The following is a 7972-nucleotide window of genomic DNA, read 5'->3' as shown; positions in this document are numbered from 1 at the left end:
CACCAATCTACACTCCATCTACTCTCTATCTTCATGAGACCAAGTTATTATCTCCCACATTTTAGAGAGAACATGGAATAATTCTTTTTCTTTGCCAGTAATTACCTCCAGTTCCATTCATGTTGCAGTAAACAACAGGAGGTCATTCCCTTTTATGGCTTAATAATAGTCCATTGCGTATGTATACCACATTCTATTTATCCAGTCATCTATTGATAGACATTTAGGTTGATTCCATATTATGGGTATTGTGAATAGTGCTGCAGTATACTTGGGAGTGCAGCTATGTCTGCAATATATTGATTTACCTTCACTTAAATACATACCTAGTAGTGGAACTGCTGGATCACATTGTACTTCTATTTTTAGTTTTTTGAGGAACATCTGTAATGTTTTCAATAACGACTTCACTAATTTACATTTACATCAACAGTGTATGAGAGTTCCCTTTCTATGCATCCTTACCAGCATCTCATTTCTGTCTTTTGGGTAAAAGCCATTTTAACTAGGATGACACATCTCAATGTGATTTTGATTTGTATTTACCCAACTAGCCACGTCTCAAATTTTTTTTAATATACCTGTTGGCCAATGTTATGGATTCTTTAAGAAATTTCTACTAAGATATTTTGCCTATTTATAATGCACATATTTGTTTCTTTTGCAATTAAGCTGTTTGATTTTCTTATAAACCTTGTTTCTAATCTTTTGTCAGGTGGATAGTTGGCAAGTATTCTCTCCCAGACTGTGACTTTATCTTCACTTTTTAATATTATTTTTTGCTATGCAGAAGCATACTTGCTTGATGCAATTTTGTCTATTTAAGCTTTTGTTGTTTGTGCTATTGAGGTTTTATGCAAAACAACTTTGCCCAGACCAATGTCCTAAAATGTTTCCTTAATTTTTTTCCAGGAATTTCATAGTTTTACATATTACATTTAAGCATTTAATCAATTTTGATTTGATATTTGCATGTGATAAGAGAAAGGAGTCTGGTTTTATTATTTGCATACTGTTATCCAGTTTTTCTAGCACAACTTTGTTAAAAAACTGTCCTTTCCCTAATGTATGTTCTTGGCATCTTTGCCAAAAATCAGTTGACTATAGATGCTCATATTTAATTCTGTTTCTCCACCTTGTTCCATTTGTCTATGTGACCGTTTATATGAAGTTCAATTTTGTTTTGGTTATTATACTTTTGTAGTGTGCTTTGAAGTAAGGTAATTTGATGCTTCCAGTTTCATTTTTCTTGCTCAGGATTCTGTGAAGAATGTAGTTGGTGTTTTGACGGGGATTGCACTGAATCTGTAGATCACTTTGGGTAGTATGGACATTTTATTAATATTAATAATTCAAATCCATGAGCATGTAATATCTTTCCATATTGTGTGTGTGTGCTCCCCAACTTCAGTCATCAGTGATTTACAGTTTTTCTTGTAGAGTTTTTTTTTTTTTTACTTCTTTGGTTAAATATATTCCTATATAGCTTATATTTTTGTAGCTATTGTAAATGGGATTGCTTTCTTAATTCCTTTTACAGATTATTCACTGTTATATATAAATGTTATTGATTTTTGTATGTTGATTTTGTACTGCAAATTTACTTAGTTTGCTTATCAGTTCTAGCAGTTTTTTGGTGAAGTCTTAGATTTTTCTAGATATAAGATTATGTCATCTATGGAAAGAATAATTTGACATTTTCCTTTTCAATTTGGATGTCCTTTCTTTTTTTTTTTTTTTTTCCTGTCTAATTGCTCTGTCAAGGACATCAAGTATATGTTGACTAAAATTGTGAAAGTGGGCATTCTTGTTTTGTAATGATTTTAAAAGGAAAGGCTTTTAACTTTTTTCTTATTAAGCATGATGTTAACTATGGGTTTATCACATATGGTCTTTATTATATTGATGTATGTTTATCTATAACCAGTTTGTTGACAGTTTTTATCATAATGGTATGTTGAATTTTATCTAATGCTTTTTCAGCATTAACTAAAATGATCAAAAGGTATTTGTTCTTGGTTCCGTTAGCGTGATATATCACATTTATTGATTCGCCTTTGTAAAATCATCTTTGCATCACTGGGATAAATCCTACTTGATCATGGTAAATAATCTTCTTAATATGTAGTTAAATTTTGTTTGCTGGTATTTTGTTGAGGATTTTTACATCTATGTTCATGAGAGATATAGGCCAGTAGTTTTCTTTTTTGTTGTGTCCTTGTCTGGTTTTGGTATCAGGGTAGCAGTAGAAGAAAAAAATAATAAAAGTAAGAAGAAAGATAAATGAACTTGAAGCTAAAAAACAATATAAAAGATAAAAACAAAATGTTGTTTTTGAAAGATAAATAAAATTGATAAGCTATTAGTTATACTAAGAAAAAAAGAGATGACACAATGCATACAATCAGAAATTTAAAATGAGACATAACAATTGATATCACACAAGCACAAATAATCATTAGAGACTAACACGAACTATACACCAAAAAAATGTAAAACCTAGGAGAAATGGATAAATTCCTGGACACATACAACCTACAAAGATTGAAACATGAAGAAATAGAAAACCCAACAGACAAATAACTAAAAGGGAGATCAAAGCCATAAGAAAAAGTCTCCCATCAAAGGAAGCCCAGGACCTAATGGCTTCACTCTGCATGCTAGCAAATACTCAGGTATAACTAACACCAATTCTACTCGCTGTATTCAAAAAAATTGAAGAGAATGCTTCCAAATGCCTTAGGTTTTGTTACCGCAAAACAGACACTGAGATAAGAATTTAAGTGTCAGTCATTAATTTGGAAAGCTCAAATAACCAACCAGAACAGTGGAGGTTTGAGGAAGTACTAAGGAAAAGTAATGGTGTAGAATGTCTTTAGAACTACATTCTGCTGCAGGCCCAAACAGTTGTTCCTTTCAGGTAATGGGAAGTCAGGGTGCTCTTTGGGATGCAGTATTCATCCTACTCTAATTTTATCAAGTAGAACATCTCACCTAGAATCAATGTGGGTGGAGGAGGAGGTTTAAAATGGAAATCAGAAAGCCACATGTTTTTCATTGTATTTGTAATATATTACAGGGTGTCTGGATCACCATAGGTACCCTGTAAATAATGATTTAATCAAATGAGCTAATTGCAGGCCCATTTCTCTCTCTGTTATATATACCCTTGAGCAAATCATTTTTTTTTCAAGCTTCAACTGAACCATCTTAAAATTAGAGGCAGTCATAGTAGCCACTGTCTTAGTAGGTATTAATTTATCCGTGAGATGAAGTAAACCAAAACCTATACTGGATACTAAAATTTGGAGGATTTTCTTTTTCTGTCATATGTAATAAATCTCTATGCAGTCAATATATTACGAGTCCTGTGTTCAGTGGGGCCTGGGTTCCTTCCAATTTTCTGTTCCACTGTTCTACTTTTAGAATCTCAACAGGAAACATATAGTCCACTTAAATTAGGATAATATGAAAATCGTTTATTTATAAAATGATTATTCCAAAGGGTATTTGGAATATACTAAAAACCCAACACCCATAGAGGCAGTCATTACTAACCTTGGGCCAGAAGGGAGAGTGTTGGGGAAGCAGTTACCGAAATCCAAGAGAAGACAGCCTTGTAGTAAAGGCCACCATGTGAAGGGTTGTGACCCTCATTCAGTTCAGGACACTGTCAGCACAAAGTGATACAGCTGAGGGGAAGCCAGTGGGAAATAACCTGAGCCCACTCATTTTTTTCTCCAGTTTACTGCCTAGATTTCTCTTTGTTTAAACTCAGATGGAAACCAGAAGTCCTGGTTATGAGCACATAAGTGAGCCTGTTAATATTGTGCATACAGATGAGCCTCCTAGGGCACTAAACAAGATAGAGATGGATGGAGAGGAGATCTGCAAGGGCAAATGGAAGATACCAGCACAGCCATCCTCAACATAGTGTTCTGCTGCTAAGACAGCTGCTTAATTTGCAGTTATAATATCTACATTATATCTAGCAGGAAATAGTTCAGAAAGGAAGGAAGGAATGCCTCCCTCCTTTAGGAATACAGCCCAAAAATTGTCCTCATTGCTTCTACTTTTTTTACATCGGTCAGAACTTAGTTACATGACAAACTAATTGCAAGGGAGGTTGGGATATTTTGTTTTTATTTCTGTCAGCAAACAACCTCAAGTGAAAAAAAGTTATTATGAATGCAAAATGGGAGAATACCTGGGTATTTATTCCCTGCTTCTTCCCTCTTTAAGCCACCTTTCTGGAGGTGACTCAATTCCTCAATGATCACATTTTCTGTCAAGAGGAATCTCTCTCCAGGGCTCCGTTTCTCATCAGTCTAAGAATGTACTACCTACCCTCTAATTCCCTTGAGACCTGCAGTGACCAGAATGGCTTCATGTTGTTGCTGATATCTGGGCGACATGTTTCCTCAACATTCCCACACTTGTAGAGTAATCTATGCATTAAAATGATTTGAAACTTATGAGCCAAATATCTTATTTTTTCTTATGACAAAAAATAATTTTTAAAATCCATCTCTTTAGTTTTTTATTTTTTTGGAATATATAATCACTTGTGAAATCTAAAATACTATACAGATATTAAAGTTAAAATATTATAAAGCTACTTTTCAAATTACCCAAAATATTACTATTCTAATGATTTTTAAACTGGCACTTTCACTTTCTATAAGAGAGGTAATGTAGCTTAAAATAGCATTTTTCTCAATAAAATAATAAATTTATTTTCATTTTAAAAGGGAAAATGTATATTGAATATACATTTTTATGACTTTAAAAATAACTTTCTTACTCCATCTTATTTTCTTAACATTTAAAAAATAATTTCTTAATACAGATATTCTGATTTTCAAGATGCCACAGTGATTTCTTTAGGTATCCCTTTAATTTGGGCAAACAGTAAATAATGTATTTTTTTAAGTATAAAAATATGCTATTTTACAGTAAAAAAAATTGGAATTAGATGGTCAAGAGGCATCAGAACATATCAGAGATGAAAGTATATCCTTAAAATATCCCTGTGGCTTTCAAAGTTATCTAATTAATTTAAAGAATTTTACTTACAAAGCAAATCTAATGAATATGTACAATTAATTATATCTGATTTTTGGAATGTTTTCATACAAAACTTAGAAAAAAGTAAATATGTAATTAAAACCTTATCCACAAATGTAAACACATACATATATGCATGTACATTTATATGTATATATATAATTTAAATTTCATTTTTGTTCAAAGATCCTCAAAATGTATATATGCAGAATCAGATAATAGACCTCCATGCAAAACAAAATTTTTTTTGTTGTTAAGAAAACCAAATAAATGTAAATTGTTCATACTCAACATTACTCAAATATTCTTGGTTGAGTGTTCTCTGAAGTAATAAATCTGTATTCTATTCAACTGAATATTGAAGTTCCTAAGCTAAATTGCAAAGACAGTGCAGTTTCTTCCACTCCTCCTATTTAGGTTTCGGTTTTTGTGGTGGTGAACTGGACCACTTCTTCCTTACACTAAATGGTGTTTAGTACACTTTTGTACTTGTCATGCCATCCTTTCAATGCTCTAATATGCCTCAAAGTAATTCTATTGAGATAATCACTATTTGAGCTAATTCTTTGTGACCACAAAGGCTTCAAATTACATTGTGTTACAGAGATTTCAGGGAAGAATTATACTTCTCAAATCCTTCTTGTATAGCTTCCTTCAAGGTCAACCTGAGTGACAGATGCCATTGTGTGCATAAAACCTCTCCATTCCCCTACTGTCTCATTTTCCTTAAAGTAAGCATGATTCTTTCCCTACATCCTTGTCTCTCAGGCAGTTAAACCTCTGAGAGTCTTACCTCACACAACATCTACTATTGCCCAGTTAATAAAGTAGCTGAAGCCACACCTCCTTATCCGTTCCATACAAATTGTACAATTTTCCTTAATTTGCCTGGCTTCTGATCAACTTTAAAAAATGTATAGTTGTTTAAATTCAGTAAAATATTTTATTTTTATTCAGTTATAAGCTACAAATTTAAATAATACTGCTAAAAAGTCATTATCTGATATCACTATGGGAGATGGTCTATGAAAGACTTTATATCTTTTCAACAAAAGGAATTACAAAACAAGTTGAACTCATTCGTAATTCTGAGTTTCATTTCTTGTGAAAGCAAAAGGAAGTTAGGACAAGGGTTTATTTGTATATTATGATTAAATTTAGCTGTTAGAGTAAGAAAAGTTATTGTTTTTAAATAAACAAAGACATTTTATATGAAAGCCTGGGAGAGATAATAAATATTGCACTATACAATGGCATTTTAATATTAATTTCTTTGATTCTCTGATGTCATACTTGAGCAAGCAAGATTAAGAATTGTTACATGATGGATGCTTTAATTTTATTATTTAACAGGATATATTAGCTAAATTACAAATTAACAAAGTTGATAAAATGATTGATAACACTTAAGAAGACACCATTATCATTTACTAAATTACTATAATTTGCAATCAATAGAACTATACATAAAGGATTTCAACATTTTGATGAGTGTAATAAAACCATGGACTTAAAAGACCAATTTGTCTAGTAGGTATGTGTCTTTGTGTGAACATGTGTGAATTTATATTCTGAGAAATGCACTCAGACTGAAGGAGCATGGGAGACAGTAACCACAAAACCAATATAACTATAGAATAGCTGCTGTTTATAGATTTTCATCAGAAAAAAAATCTTGTCTTTGAATAAAAAGGCATGGTTTTTTGATATTGCGAGTACCTACTATAAAGATTGATGATAATAGCAACCTTTAATCTAATTTCATAAATATGTATTGAACTTTAATCAGATTAAACTGTATTAGGCACAAAATTTAAGGCTGAGTCTCCAAACTTTGGCACTATTGACATTTTGGCCTAGATTATCCTTTCTTGTGGAGCTGCCTTGTCCTTGTAGGATGTTTAGCCGTATCCCTGGTCTCTACCTACCAGATGGCAGTAGCTTTCCCCACTCAATGTGACCACCAAAAATGCCTCCAGATATGGCCAAAGGACTACTGGAAAGAAATCAACTCCATTTGAGGACCACTGATTTGAGGTAATAAGTCACTCATTTAATTCACATGCATAAAAATTTACAATTAGAAATTAGGTTTATGCAAGAAAATAGAAAACCTGTTTCAGGAAGTCAAATCTGAAAAAGAAAAATGAGTCTTGTTTTCAAACAAAACCTCCCAGAAACGAACACTGACACATGTACGCAACAAACACACACATTCTCCCTAAGAATCAATATCTCAGTAACTATATGTTGCTTTTTATACATAATATAAAAGGATAACATCTTGGGGATGAGAAAATGGAAATTCACCATTCTAGTGTTACACTTATTTATTTACTTATAATATATATCTGAATGTGTCATATACAATATAAAGTCTTATTTTTTCAAATGTTTATTGTTTCTATTTCTTGAATTTAATTTAATATTTTTATTGTGGTAAGAGCACAACATGAAACATATGTTCTTAACAAATATCAAAGAGCAAAATCCAGTATTATTAACTATAGATGCAATGGGGTACAGCATATCTCTAGAACTTATTTATCTTGCATAATTATAACTTGAATTTGTTGCATAGTCCCTTTCCATTTCCCTTTACCTTCCGGTCCTGGAAACCACCATTATATTCTATGTTTTTCTGAGTTTGACTATTTTAGATACCTTATCTAAGAGGAATTGCGCAGTATTCACCCTGTGACAACCATTATTTCACTTGTACAATGTTTTTCAGGTTCATCTATGTTATCAAATATGACAGGATTGCTCCCTTGATTAAGCTTAATGTAGCATCATTTGCATATACTCAGATTTTCTATATTCTTTCATTTCTATATGGAGATTTAGATTGTGTCCATATATTGGGTATTGTAAATGATGTTTCAGAAACATGCTTGTGCAAGTA

Source organism: Sapajus apella, unplaced genomic scaffold, assembly GCF_009761245.1.
Source record: "Sapajus apella isolate SASKATOON/1434 unplaced genomic scaffold, GSC_monkey_1.0 scaffold3, whole genome shotgun sequence".
In the NCBI taxonomy this organism is placed as follows: Eukaryota; Metazoa; Chordata; class Mammalia; order Primates; family Cebidae; genus Sapajus; species Sapajus apella.
The sequence above is the reverse complement of the archived record's forward strand: the minus strand, read 5'-3'. Positions refer to the sequence as shown.